This window comes from Silurus meridionalis, chromosome 19, assembly GCF_014805685.1.
Source record: "Silurus meridionalis isolate SWU-2019-XX chromosome 19, ASM1480568v1, whole genome shotgun sequence".
Lineage (NCBI taxonomy): Eukaryota > Metazoa > Chordata > Actinopteri > Siluriformes > Siluridae > Silurus > Silurus meridionalis.
The window spans coordinates 788,645-799,092 of record NC_060902.1 but is presented as its reverse complement, the minus strand read 5'-3'; the positions used below and the strand labels follow the sequence as shown (position 1 = coordinate 799,092).

Here is a 10,448-nt window from a genome sequence, read left to right as displayed (position 1 = left end):
TGTTGTGTGTTGTAGCTCTGTGTTGTGTGATGTAGCTCTGTGTTGTGTGTTGTAGCTCTGTGTTGTGTGATGTAGCTCTGTGTTGTGTGATGTAGCTCTGTGTTGTGTGATGTAGCTCAGTGTTGTGTGTTGGAGCTCTGTGTTGTGTGATGTAGCTCAGTGTTGTGTGATGTAGCTCAGTGTTGTGTGATGTAGCTCAGTGTTGTGTGATGTAGCTCTGTGTTGTGTGATGTAGCTCAGTGTTGTGTGATGTAGCTCAGTGGTCTGTGTTGTAGCTCAGTGTTGTGTGATGTAGCTCAGTGTTGTGTGATGTAGCTCAGTGTTGTGTGATGTAGCTCAGTGGTGTGTGTTGTAGCTCAGTGTTGTGTGATGTAGCTCTGTGTTGTGTGTTGTAGCTCTGTTTTGTGTGATGTAGCTCTGTGTTGTGTGATGTAGCTCTGTGTGTTGTGTGATGTAGCCTGTGTTGTGTGATGTAGCTCTGTGTTGTGTGATGTAGCTCAGTGTTGTGTGATGTAGCCTGTGTTGTGTGATGTAGCTCAGTGTTGTGTGATGTAGCTCTGTGTTGTGTGATGTAGCTCTTTGTTGTGTGATGTAGCTCTGTGTTGTGTGATGTAGCTCTGTGTTGTGTGATGTAGCTCAGTGTTGTGTGATGTAGCTCTGTGTTGTGTGATGTAGCTCAGTGTTGTGTGATGTAGCTCTGTGTTGTGTGATGTAGCTCTGTGTTGTGTGATGTAGCTCAGTGTTGTGTGATGTAGCTCAGTGTTGTGTGTTGTAGCTCTGTGTTGTGTGATCTAGCTCAGTGTTGTGTGATGTAGCTCAGTGTTGTGTGTTGTAGCCTGTGTTGTGTGATGTAGCTCTGTGTTGTGTGTTGTAGCTCTGTTTTGTGTGATGTAGCTCAGTGTTGTGTGATGTAGCTCTGTGTTGTGTGATGTAGCTCTGTGTTGTGTGATGTAGCTCAGTGTGTGTGTTGTAGCTCAGTGTTGTGTGATGTAGCTCAGTGTTGTGTGATGTAGCTCAGTGTTGTGTGATGTAGCTCTGTGTTGTGTGTTGTAGCCTGTGTTGTGTGATGTAGCTCAGTGGTGTGATGTAGCTCTGTGTTGTGTGATGTAGCTCTGTGTTGTGTTGTAGCTCAGTGTTGTGTGATGTAGCTCTGTGTTGTGTGATGTAGCTCTGTGTTGTGTGTTGTAGCTCAGTGTTGTGTGATGTAGCTCAGTGGTGTGTGTTGTAGCTCAGTGTTGTGTGATGTAGCTCAGTGTTGTGATGTAGCTCTGTGTTGTGTGATGTAGCTCTGTGTTGTGTGATGTAGCTCAGTGTTGTGTGATGTAGCTCTGTGTTGTGTGATGTAGCTCTGTGTTGTGTGTTGTAGCTCAGTGTTGTGTGATGTAGCTCTGTGTTGTGTGATGTAGCTCTGTGTTGTGTGATGTAGCTCTGTGTTGTGTGTTGTAGCTCAGTGTTGTGTGATGTAGCTCTGTGTTGTGTGATGTAGCTCTGTGTTGTGTGTTGTAGCTCTGTGTTGTGTGATGTAGCTCAGTGTTGTGTGATGTAGCTCTGTGTTGTGTGATGTAGCTCTGTGTTGTGTGTTGTAGCTCAGTGTTGTGTGATGTAGCTCTGTGTTGTGTGTTGTAGCCTGTGTTGTGTGATGTAGCTCTGTGTTGTGTGATGTAGCTCAGTGGTGTGTGATGTAGCTCTGTGTTGTGTGATGTAGCTCTGTGTTGTGTGTTGTAGCTCAGTGTTGTGTGATGTAGCTCTGTGTTGTGTGTGTAGCTCTGTGTTGTGTGTGATGTAGCTGTGTTGTGTGATGTAGCTCAGTGTGTGTGTGATGTAGCTCTGTGTTGTGTGTTGTAGCTCAGTGTTGTGTGATGTAGCTCTGTGTTGTGTGTTGTAGCTCTGTGTTGTGTGATGTAGCTCTGTGTTGTGTGATGTAGCTCTGTTGTGTGATGTAGCTCAGTGTTGTGTTGTAGCTCAGTGTTGTGTGATGTAGCTCAGTGTTGTGTGATGTAGCTCAGTGTTGTGTGATGTAGCTCTGTGTTGTGTGTTGTAGCCTGTGTTGTGTGATGTAGCTCAGTGTTGTGTGATGTAGCCTGTGTTGTGTGATGTAGCTCAGTGTTGTGTGATGTAGCTCAGTGTTGTGTGATGTAGCTCAGTGTTGTGTGATGTAGCTCTGTGTTGTGTGATGTAGCTCAGTGGTGTGTGATGTAGCTCAGTGTTGTGTGATGTAGCTCAGTGTTGTGTGATGTAGCTCTGTGTTGTGTGATGTAGCTCTGTGTTGTGTGTTGTAGCGCAGTGTTGTGTGTTGTAGCGCAGTGTTGTGTGTTGTAGCTCTGTGTTGTGTGATGTAGCTCAGTGTTGTGTGTTGTAGCTCAGTGTTGTCTGATGTAGCTCAGTGTTGTGTGTTGGAGCTCTGTGTTGTATGATGTATCTCAGTGTTTTGTGATGTAGCTCAGTGTTGTGTGATGTAGCTCAGTGTTGTGTGATGTAGCTCAGTGGTGTGTGATGTAGCTCTGTGTTGTGTGATGTAGCTCTGTGTTGTGTGATGTAGCTCAGTGTTGTGTGATGTAGCTCTGTGTTGTGTGATGTAGCTCAGTGTTGTGTGATGTAGCTCAGTGGTGTGTGTTGTAGCTCAGTGTTGTGTGATGTAGCTCAGTGTTGTGTGATGTAGCTCAGTGTTGTGTGATGTAGCTCAGTGGTGTGTGTTGTAGCTCAGTGTTGTGTGATGTAGCTCTGTGTTGTGTGTTGTAGCTCTGTGTTGTGTGATGTAGCCTGTGTTGTGTGATGTAGCTCTGTGTTGTGTGATGTAGCTCTGTGTTGTGTGATGTAGCTCTGTGTTGTGTGATGTAGCTCAGTGTTGTGTGATGTAGCTCTGTGTTGTGTGATGTAGCTCAGTGTTGTGTGATGTAGCTCTGTGTTGTGTGTGATGTAGCTCTGTGTTGTGTGATGTAGCTCTGTGTTGTGTGATGTAGCTCTGTGTTGTGTGATGTAGCTCAGTGTTGTGTGATGTAGCTCTGTGTTGTGTGATGTAGCTCAGTGTTGTGTGATGTAGCTCTGTGTTGTGTGATGTAGCTCTGTGTTGTGTGATGTAGCTCAGTGTTGTGTGATGTAGCTCAGTGTTGTGTTGTAGCTCTGTGTTGTGTGATCTAGCTCAGTGTTGTGTGATGTAGCTCAGTGTTGTGTGTAGCTCTGTGTTGTGTGATGTAGCTCTGTGTTGTGTGTTGTAGCTCTGTGTTGTGTGATGTAGCTCAGTGTTGTGTGATGTAGCTCTGTGTTGTGTGATGTAGCTCTGTGTTGTGTGATGTAGCTCAGTGGTGTGTGTTGTAGCTCAGTGTTGTGTGATGTAGCTCAGTGTTGTGTGATGTAGCTCAGTGTTGTGTGATGTAGCTCTGTGTTGTGTGTTGGAGCTCAGTGTTGTGTGATGTAGCTCAGTGTTGTGTGATGTAGCTCAGTGTTGTGTGATGTAGCTCTGTGTTGTGTGATGTAGCTCTGTGTTGTGTGATGTAGCTCTGTGTTGTGTGTTGTAGCTCAGTGTTGTGTGATGTAGCTCAGTGGTGTGTGTTGTAGCTCAGTGTTGTGTGATGTAGCTCAGTGTTGTGTGATGTAGCCTGTGTTGTGTGATGTAGCTCAGTGTTGTGTGATGTAGCCTGTGTTGTGTGATGTAGCTCTGTGTTGTGTGTTGTAGCTCAGTGTTGTGTGATGTAGCCTGTGTTGTGTGTTGTAGCCTGTGTTGTGTGATGTAGCTCTGTGTTGTGTGATGTAGCTCAGTGGTGTGTGATGTAGCCTGTGTTGTGTGATGTAGCTCTGTGTTGTGTGTGTAGCTCAGTGTTGTGTGATGTAGCTCTGTGTTGTGTGTTGTAGCCTGTGTTGTGTGTTGTAGCCTGTGTTGTGTGATGTAGCCTGTGTTGTGTGTTGTGTGTTGTAGCTCAGTGTTGTGTGATGTAGCTCAGTGTTGTGTGATGTAGCTCAGTGTTGTGTGATGTAGCTCAGTGGTGTGTGATGTAGCTCTGTGTTGTGTGATGTAGCTCTGTGTTGTGTGATGTAGCTCAGTGTTGTGTGATGTAGTTTAGTGTTGTGTGATGTAGCTCTGTGTTGTGTGATGTAGCTCTGTGTTGTGTGTTGTAGCTCAGTGTTGTGTTATGGAGCTCTGTGTTGTGTGATGGAGCTCTGTGTTGTGTGATGGAGCTCTGTGTTGTGTGATGTAGCTCAGTGTTGTGTGATGTAGCTCAGTGTTGTGTTGTAGCTCAATGTTGTGTGATGTAGCTCTGTGTTGTGTGATGTAGCTCTGTGTTGTGTGTTGAGCTCTGTGTTGTGTGATGGAGCTCTGTGTTGTGTGTTGTAGCCTGTGTTGTGTGTTGTAGCTCAGTGTTGTGTGTTGTAGCTCTGTGTTGTGTGATGTAGCTCTGTGTTGTGTGATGTAGCTCTGTGTTGTGTGATGTAGCTCAGTGTTGTGTGTTGTAGCTCAGTGTTGTGTGTTGTAGCTCTGTGTTGTGTGATGTAGCTCTGTGTTGTGTGATGTAGCTCTGTGTTGTGTGATGTAGCTCAGTGTTGTGTGTTGTAGCTCAGTGTTGTGTGATGTAGCTCAGTGTTGTGTGTTGTAGCTCAGTGTTGTGTGTTGTATCTCAGTGTTGTGTGTTGTAGCTCAGTGTTGTGTTGTAGCTCAGTGTTGTGTGTGTTGTAGCTCTGTGTTGTGTGTTGTAGCTCTGTGTTGTGTTGTAGCTCAGTGTTGTGTTGTAGCTCTGTGTTGTGTGTTGTAGCTCAGTGTTGTGAGTTGTAGCTCAGTGTTGTGTGTTGTAGCTCTGTGTTGTGTGTTGTAGCTCTGTGTTGTGTGTTGTAGCTCAGTGTTGTGTGATGTAGCTCAGTGTTGTGTGATGTAGCTCAGTGTTGTGTGTTGTGTGTTCTATCTATCTATCGTTTTATGTAATAATCCGTGTGAAGGATTAAATGTTTTTTTTATTTGATTCTTTTATTAATACATTTTTTTCCACTTATCCATTTAAATGATTGATTTGTTGATGTTCTTTATTTACTCATTTTTCATTTTTATCCTTTAATAGTTTTCTTTTATAGTTGTTATTCTTCAGAACAATTCTGATGATTATTTTCTGAGTAGGAACCTTCTATCTGATGGAGCTGTTATCAGTCCATCACAGAGAACCAACACATCCATCATCTGCTGTTCCAGATGATCATTTACATCAACAACCAAGAAAAGATTTTTCAGCTTCTGTAGAGAACCAGAATTTGGTCTTTCCTGGCGCCTCCATCTTTCTTTCTTTCTTTCTTTCTTTCTTTCTTTCTCTCTCTCTCTCTCTCTCTCTCTCTCTCTCTCTCTCTCTCTCTGTTTTTCTTTCTGTTTAGTTTTTTATGAACCTGCTGGTGTTGCTCATCTCATGCTCTTTACAGCCTCTAAACTCTATTCTTCCTCACTTCTCCTCACCTCTGCTGTCACCTTCTTTTCTTCTTTCCCTCTTTCTTTCACTTCCTTTTTTATTTCTTCTCCTCTCTCATTATGGATGCTTTGCTGAACGCTCGCCTGAACTTTACAGCCGTAGCTGAAGGCGACGAGGAGGATTAATAGCGTTCCTTCTCCCTCTACACTTTTAATTAAAAAAACGAGACTCGTTCCCTCTCTTTATCTCCTCATCCTCTCTCTCTCTCTCTCTCTCTCTGCCCTTGTTCTTTGTCGGTGACCCGATAAACACCGATATTTATCGCTTTATCGGCAAATGGAGCGAATCGGTTGGTGTGGATGCTCTGTTTTTAGTAGATCTTCAGTGATGATGTTTTCAGAAATTCATCATTTCCACAGAAAATGAGCGACTTTTTGACCGCGCGCGTGTCCGGACACCGCGTGCCTAAGCTGAAGCTCTCCGCACGTCTGGACAGCTGAAAAGGAAGATCAAATATAAATGAGGACAGAAACACGTAAAAGGGGTATAAAATATGCCCCGTTGCCATGGCAACGTGCCTCACATTCCACCCAGATATATGAGCTCATTAAAAAGTGGCTTGTAAAACGGTGAATAATGTAGAGGCCGAGCCGCAACGCGCGCGCCGCTTTTACTGACTGTTAAGCGAACGTTAATTATAGCAATCATTTAATTAGCCGAGGCCGAAACCTGCCTTTTACTGCTTTCTCTCCATTCTGTACCAAATATGGACTTCCTGACACACACACACACACACACACACACACACACATTCATCATTTTTCGAAGCAAATCTACATGAACTACACACACAATCCTGGTGCAGCTTCAGGTTTTGGTCTTTGTGTTTTTCACTTCTTTCTTTGTCTCCCCCTTTTTTTTTCGCTCTCTCATTCTCCCTATTTATCTTGCTTTCTCCCCTTCTTCCTGCTTTTCTTACATTTTTTTCTGACTTGCTAGGAAAAAACAAACAAAAAACATTAACATTAAATTTACAGTTCCTTCCTCTACATCTTCATCACTTTCTTTTTTTATTGCCTTTATATTATTTTATTATATTTTTTGCCTTTTTGCTGGTTCCTTTGTTTCTCAATTAATCTGCTATGTTTATTCTGCTGTTTGTATATATATATATAATGTTTATTTATTTATTTTGATTTTGTGGGATTTCCGGTTACATGGATAGAAAATTAAAGCAATAAAATTAAAAGCTGTACAATTTCCTGCTTTTTGATGACATTTTAATATCTTCTTCACCTCATTGTCTATTTAAAACTGTGATAATTCTAAACATTATACACGTTTTTAATATGTATACACACACCGATTATGGCCAAAAGTTTGTGGACACCTAAACATGCGGTTGTGTTTGCTTCGTTTTGAACATCCAAATGCAGTCCCCATGTGCTCTTATAATAACCTGGGATAACCTTATTCTTCTGGGAAGATGTTAAACTAGATATTGGAGTGTGTTTGTGGAGATTTGTGGAGATTTGTTCAGCCACAAGCGTGTTATTCGACAGGAATCCTGGGGTGCAGTCAGCGTTCACATTCATTTTCACTTCAAAAGGGTTTAAAGCTCTATAGCAGCAGATCTTCCACCCAAACCAGGGGCGTAGATTACGCGGGGGACGCGGGGGACATGTCCCCCGCACTTTTTATAAAAAGTTAATTCGTCCCCCTCACTTTTTTAGTGGAGGAAAAAAAACAGGTAACACTACACATTTCGTCCCCCCCACTTTTGAAATGATAGCTACACCCCTAACCCAAACCCATGTAAAGCAGATGTTTATAGATTTGGTCTCCTATTTCAAGTGAATAGCACATTTCATTCAAACTTTGTAGTGCTGGAAAAGTCAGGTGTCCCAATACTTTTGGCCAAACAATGTATATAAATAAAAAAGCCCATTAGAGTCTCAGAAGCCCCTGATTTATATGTTGAAGTCTTGTTCCGCTTGTTAGTGTCCCCAGTTTCCATTTTTTCAGTGTCTGGTGATTTTTCTTCAGGTGAGAAAGCGACAGGTTTCACTTCACCTCGCTAATGAGACGCACTGAGACTCACAACGAGACTCGTATCCAGGGCAGGAGATAACGATGATATGATCAACGGCTCCTATTAAGACCATGTAGAAGAAAAACGGACGGAAAAACAAGAGAAAGTTCTGGGGTAAAAAAAACACCACACACTTTTTTACATACTTGTGAAAACTCTTTATAAAACAAATGGGGAACATTTCCAACAACAAAAAGAGAAACTAGTAAGCGATTACAATACAAACTTTTTTCCAACTTGAATCACGCCAGGTCTCGTTTTATTCCCCAGTCCTGTGCAAGGTCACGAACAGTTGTTATAAAGGTGGAAAAAATCGGAATCATTAACAAAACAATAGTTATACACCACAAAGAGAAGTTTACTTTCATAATAAAATCCAAACCAGGGTTTCAGAAGGAAAAAATGTTGAGAATTTCTGCGTTTGGTGATTTGTCTCATACAACAACGCAAAGAAAACTGGTTTAAAGCATAAATATTATTATTCATGTCATAAACAACGGATGCAAGATTGGAATTTTTCTGATGGTTGAAAATATAAAAAGACAAAAATAGCCACAAATTAATGACATATAAATGACGCAAAAAAGACGACAAACAGAAAAACAAAACGCAAACTACAAATCAGAAGAAAACTTTACATCCATAATAGCAATGTTCATTATGTATGGATAAAACGCATGCACAGACAAAAGATACACTAATGTATAAAAAAACACTTTCTTGCAATAATTGTAAACAAAAAATGTCCTCAAAAAATAATAAAAAGTAAAAAACACGCATGCGGCGGTTTTAATGCTACATTTGAATCGAGAAGCTGTAAATCATCACGTGTTCCTCTGTTTCACCTGAACGAGAAAAAGCTTTTAGAGGCACGTGTGTGTGTTATTGCAATGTTTTTTTTAACAGTAACCCTTCATTAGTATTTGTCATTAAAACGTGAAATATATAAAACAAAGATTCATAATATTCGTGACAAATGTTTTATTTTTTTTTACTATTTTCACCATGATTTTTATTTATAATTAAAAATTTTTATTACATTTTAACGCCTGCTGTTTTTTTTATTTAATGATTTTATTCGAATTAACATAAGCTTAATTTTTTTGTACTTCCTAATGAGATCTATTAAAAAGCGTAATTTCTTTTATTTTATGCTAATTTACGCTCTACTGTACCACTTTAATTTATCCACGTTTTCCAATTTCTTTTAAGTTTCAGTTCTGAACACAAACATTGACCAACATCATGTGAGCATGTGAATTCTTTCTGATTGGTTGAGTTGTTCGACGTTATTTTATCACTTATAAATGAGATATAATACTAACGTAGGGTTCGAATGTTAACACACACACACACACACATTTACACGCAGTATACAGAGTACAGAAATGGCTTAGGTACAGAGTAAGTGTGCGAAGGTTTTGGTGGAGTGTAGACGATCATTACGTCACAATTCCACTATCACGTGCAGGAAATCGCAGGTCATAATGAACCCTGTCAGAACTCCGGATCTCAGTGCATACATAATAAACCGGTACGAGACGATACGAAAACTGCGGTATCGCTCACACACTTGGCGTAGATTCGAAAACTGTACAGCAAATAAAAGAAGCGACAAACAATATAGCAGGAATATAGCTGAATATTCTAATGTGGCAAAACACCGGAAAGAGTTAGCAAAGGAAAAATTTATCCTGCAAATGTTTTCAAATAAATATTTAACAATGAATAATCACAATAATCCTGTACTGTAATGAAACCAGAATGATATAAGGCACAGAGTGTGTGTTTTTGCATGAAAAAAAAAGCATCGTACAATAAATGTTACTTATTCATAAGGTCACTAATGGCTTTTAATTCTCACTGGAATGATGAGTACATTCTTTACTCAATGAGTTTAGATTTTAAAGGAAATATTTGGCTTTGGTGTGTTTCTTTTTGTTTTTAACATTTTATCCTTTTAATGCCCTGAGTTTTCTAAAACTTTAATAGCTTAAAAATGTTTTTTTGAAATTATGCTCAGGGTTTTTTGGTCATTAAATAAAGTTACATAAAAGGGAACAATGTGTCTTGGTGAATAAAAACAACAAACAACAATCTTGAATTTCAAAAAAATATAAAAATAAAGTCCCCAAAAAGAATTTCAGTCTCGTCTTTGAAAAAGTGAATTTTTATAAAAATAAAAAATACATTTCCACTTGTGTTGTGCAGATCCCAATAATCTTAAAGATGAAAATATGATCATGAAAATCTTCAATACCAGATTGTAAAGTCTAGAATTTTAATGTTTATTTTAACTGGGATTTGAGGCTGCAAACATTTCTGTTCCAATGTGAGGACTTTTTTTCTTCTTCTTTTTTTTCCTTTGGATTTGCTTCAAGAAGAAAGTTCAGTTCAAAGTGTCACTTTCATAATGTTCTTTAGCTTTCAGTCCACCATCCTCAGAAAAAAGTTTTTTTCCCCTCGTATGGCTAAAATCCTGGAATTGCTACCTGACACTAGATTTCTGAATTTCAGTTTTTATTTATATATAGATATAGATATAGCAGTTAGCAGTATACAAACACACACACACACACACACACCTTTTTATGTCACCTTTACTGCTAATTCTAGCTAATTGGCTAACATGTGCAGGGTTTCTGAGAGGATTTTAACAATCTGGATAACATTATCGGCTTGGCTGCGATTTTTGCTCCATTCAGACGTTTGTAATCATTGCTTCTAATGCTAGCTGGCTAACACTGGCCTAACCTGACAGGATGTTTAGCTAATTTGATATGTCTAGCTAGCATGAGGGTTTGTCCTATTTAGACACATGTATTGCTATTGCTAGCTATCAGGCTAAAATGAGGAAATCTGACAGGATATAACATTCATGTTATATTCACAAATTCTTGTCCTTTTCAGCATTAATGTGAATGCTAGATTGATTACCTTTATTCAGAACTGAGGCTAATTTGAGGGGGAAATCA

The 10,448-nt window shown here is 40.0% G+C and overlaps 1 protein-coding gene across 1 annotated transcript in view; it reads right to left on the bottom strand.

Annotated features, from left to right (window-relative positions):
- Nucleotides 1-10,038: 10,038 nt before the first annotated feature.
- LOC124402492 (retinoic acid receptor gamma-like) overlaps nt 10,039-10,448 on the bottom strand; it is a 35,403-nt gene continuing 34,993 nt past the window's right edge. The window contains 1 exon segment of the mRNA XM_046875562.1: nt 10,039-10,448. This exon segment is cut by the window's right edge and continues 403 nt beyond it. The gene's annotated coding sequence lies outside the window, so the exon portion shown is untranslated.